The sequence below is a fragment of the Piliocolobus tephrosceles genome, unplaced genomic scaffold (genome assembly GCF_002776525.5).
Source record: "Piliocolobus tephrosceles isolate RC106 unplaced genomic scaffold, ASM277652v3 unscaffolded_24706, whole genome shotgun sequence".
NCBI classification, from domain to species: domain Eukaryota; kingdom Metazoa; phylum Chordata; class Mammalia; order Primates; family Cercopithecidae; genus Piliocolobus; species Piliocolobus tephrosceles.
Window position 1 is genome coordinate 1 of NW_022307317.1, and position 6,715 is coordinate 6,715.

A 6,715-nucleotide genomic window follows, 5' to 3' on the forward strand; every position below is an offset into this window, starting at 1 on the left:
AAAAAAAAAAAAAAAAGAAATTTACAAAGTACCTGTCACTTAGCTTCAACAGTTATCAACACATGGCAATTTTGCCTCATCTCCTCATCTACCCACTCATGTCAAACACTGGACTATTTTGAAGCAGATCCTAGACATAATTTTGCTTGTAAATATTTCAGGACCATTCTCTTATTCTCTTTTTTTTTTTTGAGATAGTGTCACTCTGTCACCCAGGTGGGAGTGCAGTGGCGCCATCTCGGCTCACTGCAACCTCCACCTCCAGGGTTCAAGCAATTCTCCTGCCTCAGCCTCCTGAGTAGTTGGGACCACAGGCATGCACCACCATGCCCAGCTAATTTTTGTATTTTTGGTAGAGGCAGGGTTTTCTCATGTTGGCCAGGCTGGTCTCGAGCTCCTGACCTCAAGTGATCCACCTGCCTCGGCCTCCCAAATTGCTGGGATCACAGATGTGAGCCACAGTGTGTAGCCACCATTCTCTTTTGAAAACAAAATAAAACATGTCAACAATAAATCCATACACATTTATGTGCCCATCACCCAGCTCAGCAGTCATCAACTCCAATGCAGTCTTATTTCTCTCTATCCTTCCCCACTCTCTGGATTACCTGGAATTAAATCCAAGTCATTGACAGGAACTTTTATTTTTGAGACAGAGTCTCACTCTTGTTGCCCAGGCTTGAGTGCAATGGCGCAATCTTGGCTCACTGCAACCTCCACTTTCCAGGCTCAAGCAATTCTCCTGCCTCAGCCTCCTGAGTAGCTGGGATTACAGGTGCCCGCCACCACACCCAGCTAATTTTTTTTGTATTGTTAGTAGAGACGGGGTTTCACCACGTTGAACAGGCTGGTCTCGAACTCCTGACCTCAAGTGATCCGTCCGCCTCGGCCTCTCAAAGTGCTGGGATTGCAGGCATGAGCCACTGTGACTGGTCAACTGGAACAGTTTTAAAAGGTTTTTTCACTTAAGTATTTTAAAAAATTTTCTCATATTGCTAAAATAATAATGTACCTGCCTGTTAAGATCTTTTCAGTCGAATAGCACTAAAGCACTATTCTTTAACTCTGTGTTTTTATTTTAATGTAACTGAAATGTCATCAAATTGGCAGATAACATTTTTCTGGAGATTTTATACTCTACTGATCCCAAATTGAAAGACGCACGAGAGATTTTAAAACAAATTGAATACCGTAATCTATTCAAGTATGTGGGTGAGACCCAGCCAACGGGACAAGTAAAGATTAAAAAGGTGAGTTATCAGGCATCTTTCCATTAGTGAAAGGTTACCTCTGTCCTCCAAGAGGAAACCACTAACCTATCATGATACTATGACTCTGTACTAAGTGCTTTACCTTTACTCTCATTTAATCTTTACAGCAGTGCAGGGGTCTTAGGCCTGTTTTACAGATAGAGAAACTGAGGCTTCACTGAGATTAAATAACTTGCTCATGAAAGCATATTTAGCCAGGATTCAAAAGCCAGGTCTAACTTAACTCCAAATCTTTGCTCTCATCCAGGAAGTGAGAGTGGGTCTCTAATTTTGGCTAGATTCAAGCATGGGAAAATGAATATAAGGGAAAGGGACCTCCGAAGAAAGTGCCTGCATGAGCTTCATTGAGGCTGTGGTGACCTGTTGTAATGACTTGGTTCCTTCACAGGATATCAGTCTTCCAGATGGCACATACCTGTCTTCTTTAACTCAAATATCTATTTTCACCTCCTACTTGTTGAAGAGTTTTCTCTTTGCCAGAAAGCTATAACACAAGTCATACTTATAACCACATCCTACCTCAATAATTTCTTGGGTTATACTTCTTCTTGTTGTACTAATAGGTTAATGCCACTTTTTTTTTTTTTTTTCAAAATGTGAATTTTTTTTTTTTTTTTTTTTTTTGACAGAGTCTCACTTTGTCACCCAGGCTAGAGTGCAGTGGCGTGATCTCAGCTCACTGTACCCTCCACCTCCTGGGTTCGAGCAATTCTCCTGCCTCAGCCTCCCGAGTAGCTGGGATTATAGGCTCATTTAATAAATAAATTAGCCTATAATAAAAAAAATTAGCCACCACGCCCAGCTAATTTTTGTATTTTTAGTAGAGACGGGGTTCCACCATGTTGGTCAGGCTGGTCTTGAACTCCTGACCTCATGATCCGCCCGCCTCAGCCTCCCAAAGTGCTTGGATTATAGGCATGAGCCACTACGCCTGGCCACTTTTTACAATTTTTTATAAAAATCGCTTTATTTGTTTAACGGGTGACATTGGTAGGAGCTATATTTGTTAAGGATATCTCTAATCATTTTTCTTAGTTAGGTGCCATTTTCATAAAGAGAACCTGTTTGTGGCATGAAGGCTTAATGATGAAAAATGGATTCCAACATGAGGAGTCTTGTGTTTTCCAGGAGGACTATGAATCTCTTCCAAAAGAGGTTGCTGCTGCTAAACCCAAAGAATTGCTGGAAGTAAAACTGGAGGCTGAAGATTTTATAGTGGATGTAAGTAATTAGTCCAGTAATAAACTGAGTGAATAATTTTTTAACGAGAAAGCACCCACCATTATAAAAGTAGTACGTGTTCATTATAATTACTTAGAAAAATGCGGAAAGATAAAAGGAAGTCATCTGTGCCCTTACAAAGAGAACCAATATTATTAACCACAAAAAAATTTGATTTGTGATATTTTGCCATTATTTTTAATATAATTGGGGTCATGTGATTACATTGTCTATATTAAAAATTTTTAATTACACAAGTAACACATTTTATTTTTTTTTTGTTGCCTGCATACAAACACAGAGGAAAAAGTTGTAGGGCCAGGCACTGTGGCTCACGCCTGTAATCCCAGCACTTTGGGAGGCCAAGGTGGGTGGATCACCTGAGTCAGGAGTTCGAAACCAGCCTGGCCAACAAGGCAAAACCCCGTTTCTAGTGAAAATACAAAAAAATTAGCCGGGCTTGGTGGCTCGCACCTATAGTCCCAGCTACTCGGGAGGCTGAGGCAGGAGGATTGCTTGAACCCAGGAGGCAGAGGTTGCAGTGAGCTGAGATCACGCCACTGCACTCCAGCCTGAGCAGCAGAGTAAGACTGTCTCCAAAAGAAAAAGAAAAAAAAAAAAAAGAGCTGGACACAGTGGCTCATGACTGTAATCCTAGCACTTTGGGAAGCTGAGGCGGGTTGATCACAAAGTCAGGAGATTGAGACCATCCTGGCCAACATGGTGAAACCCCCATCGCTACTAAAAATACAAAAATTAGCTGGGTGTGGTGGTATGTGTCTGTAGTCCCAGCTACTCAGGAGGCTGAGGCAGGAGAATCACTTGAACCCGGGAGGCGGAGGTTGCAGTGAGCCGATACCGCGCCACTGCACTCCAACCTGGGCGACAGAGCTAGACAGCACTGCACCTCAGGCCAGTAGTCTCAGCAGATTACACCCTGGACCTTATCAACATTCAAAACTGCCCTCCCTGTAAAATCACTAGTTTAAACATACTTTTCTCTGTCCACAAACCCCTTTCCTCCTCATCCATGTTTTCCTAGCTCATCAGGCCCTCTAGTTTATTGTGTCCTCACTTTCTTCGAGCTTGTCAGTGGCCTTCTATCTTCATTTCTTTCCACATGTAGGCCGGGTGCAATGGCTCATGCCTATAATCCCAGCACCTTGGGAGGCCAAGGAGGGTGAATCACTTGAAGTCAGGAGTTCGAGACCAGCCTGGCCAACACGGTGAAGCCCCATCTCTACTAAAAATACAAAAAATTAGCCAGGTGTGGTGGCGCACGCCTATAATCCCAATTACTTGAGAAGCTGAGGCAGGAGAATTGCTTGAACCCAGGAGGCGGGGGTTGCAGTGAGCTGAGATCTGCACTCCAGCCTGGGCAACAGAATGAGACTCCATCTCAAAAAACAAACAAACAAAAAAAGTATCTTGGATATTGTGATACAGTAATTCACTCATTTTTCTGCAGTTACCCTCAACTCTCTTTTCCTTCTTTGCATCTACCTAGCAGAAGGCCATACAACCTAGATTAATCAAATCTAAACATCTCCACACCTATACCTGGACACATAAATGCTCCTGGATACCATCACCATACAGGCATATCTATAAATTCCCGGTCACGAAACTAAGCTGGGCCTTCTGGCAGGCTTAGTGTGATTCTCCGAGTCTCTAATAATCATTTCAGGCCAGGCACGGTGGCTCACGCCTGCAATCCCAGCACTTTGGGAGGCTGAGGCGGGCAGATCACCTGAGGTCAGGAGTTCGAGACCAGCCTGGCCAACATGGCAAAACCCCATCTCTACTAAAAATACAAAAATTAGCCAGGGATGGTGGTGGGTGCCTGTAATCTCAGCTACTCAAGGAGGCTGAGGCAGGAGAATCACTTGAACCTGGGAGGCGGAGGTTGCAGTGAGCCAAGATCCTGCCACTGCACTCCATCCTGGGCAACAGAGCAAGACCCCCATCTCAAAAAGTAATACTAATAATAATCATCATCATCATTTCAAACTGTCCTCCCTCCTCTCAGAAATCCAACCATGCTTCCCACCTCCAGCTATATTCACCCTCATGAATAACCTAACCTTTGACTCTTATTTCCAAGATAACCTATAGGACATTAAGTAGCAACTCCTTACACCTTTCTCACCAAAGAAACAAGCCTGCCTCCATCGGCAACTGTATTCAGTATTCCCATTTGTATACTGGGTAAACAGCTTTGTTCTTGTCAAAGGCTTAGGGTAACTCTACCTGTGTTCTAAAGAAGTGTTGTCCTATAGAACTTTCTGCAGTGACAGAGATATTCTTGGTCAGTGCTGTCCCTTTTCATAGCCACTAGCTGCATGCAGGTGTTGAGCACCTGAAATGTGGTTGCTGTAACTGAATAACTTCATTTTTTATTGTATTTAGTATTATTTGTTTATTTTTTAGAGACAGGGTCTCGCTCTGTTGCCCAGGCTGGAGTGCAGTGATGTAATCACAGCTCATTATAACCTAAACTCCTGGGCTCAAGCGATCCCCCCACCTCAGCCTCCTGAGTAGCTAGGACTACAGACACATGTCACCATGCCCAGCTAATTTTTAAGTTTTTTGTATAGATAGGGTCTCACTCTGTTGCCCAGGCTGGTCTCAAACTCCTGGCCTCAAGCAATCTTGCTGCCTTAGCCTCCTAAAGTGTGGGATTACAGGCATGAGCCACTACACCCAACCAATGTTAGTTTAAACTTTTGTTTATTTTGAGACAGGGTCTCTGTCTGTGTCCCAGGCTGAAGTGCAGTGGCATGATCATGGCTTGCTGCAGCAAAACCCCATCTGTACCAAAAACACAAAAATTATCCAGGTGTGGTGGTGCACACCTGTAGTCCCAGCTACTTAGGAGGCCAAGGTGGGAAGATCACTTGAGCCCAGGAGGTGGAGGTTGCAGTGAGCTGATATCGCACCACTGCACTCTAGCCTGGGCGACAGAGCAAGAGCCTGTCTCAAGAAAATCATGAACACCGCACTGCTCTTCACCCCTCTCCTCTTTTTCAGGGTCAGACTCATCTTCCCTAACCTTTCTAAGGTACCAAATTCCTCTCCAGGTACTTCTTTCTTGCTGTCTTTTTTTTCTTTATGTTTTTATTTTATGTATTTTTTAAACTGACAAGTGATAACTGTCCCATTTTCATGGGGTACATAGTGTATATAAATGTCTGATGATCAGATCAGGGCAGTTAGCATATGCATCATCTAAAACATCATCTGTGTTGGGAACATTTAATATTTTCCTTCAAGCTATTAAAAACTATGTAATAGGCCGGGCACGGTGACTCATGCCTGTAATCGCAGCACTTTGGGAGGCCAAGGCAGGCGGATCACGAGGTCAGGAGATCAAGACCATCCTGGCCAACATGGTGGAACCCTGTCTCTACTGAAATAAAATAAAATAAATTAGCCAGGTGTGATAGCACGCGCCTGGGAGGCTACTTGGAGCTACTTGGGAGGCTGAGGCAGGAAAATTGCTTGAACCCGGGAGGCGGAGGTTGCAGTGAGCAGAGATGGAGCCACTGCATTCTAACCTGGCGACAGAGAGACTCCATATCAAAAATAACAAAAAGAGGCCGGGCGCGGTGGCTCAAGCCTGTAATTCCAGCACTTTGGGAGGCCGAGGCGGGCGGATCACGAGGTCAGGAGATCGAGACCATCCTGGCTAACATGGTGAAACCCCATGTCTCTACTAAAAAAATACAAAAAACTAGCCGGGTGAGGTGGCGGGTGCCTGTAGTCCCAGCTACTCGGGAGGCTGAGAATGGCGTAAACCCGGGAGGCGGAGCTTGCAGTGAGCTGAGATCCAGCCACTGCACTCCAGCCTGGGCGACAGAGCGAGACTCTGTCTCAAAAAAAAAAACAAAACAAAACAAAAAGACTGTGTAATAGGTTACTGTTAACTAGGCCGGCCGTGGTGGCTCATGCCTGTAATCACAGCACTTTGGGAGGCCTAGGCGGGTGGATCACTTGAGGCCAGGAGTTTGAGACCAGCCTGGTCAACATGGTGAAACCCCATCTCTACTAAAAATACAAAACTTAGCTGGGGCCGGGCGCAGTGGCTCAAGCCTGTAATCCCAGCACTTTGGGAGGCCGAGACGGGTGGATCACGAGGTCAGGAGATCGAGACCATCCTGGCTAACACGGTGAAACCCCGTCTCGGCCTCCCAAAGTGCTGGGATTACAGGCTTGAGCCACCG

At 44.9% G+C, this 6,715-nt stretch overlaps 1 long non-coding RNA gene across 1 annotated transcript; it reads left to right on the forward strand.

The window, feature by feature from the left end:
• The first annotated feature begins 908 nt into the window (after window positions 1-908).
• Window positions 909-2,906, forward strand: LOC113221443. Its single transcript, XR_003307880.2, has 3 exons — window positions 909-955; window positions 1,111-1,250; window positions 2,400-2,906. It is a non-coding gene; the product is annotated as an uncharacterized LOC113221443 (long non-coding RNA).
• The last annotated feature ends 3,809 nt before the right edge of the window (window positions 2,907-6,715 follow it).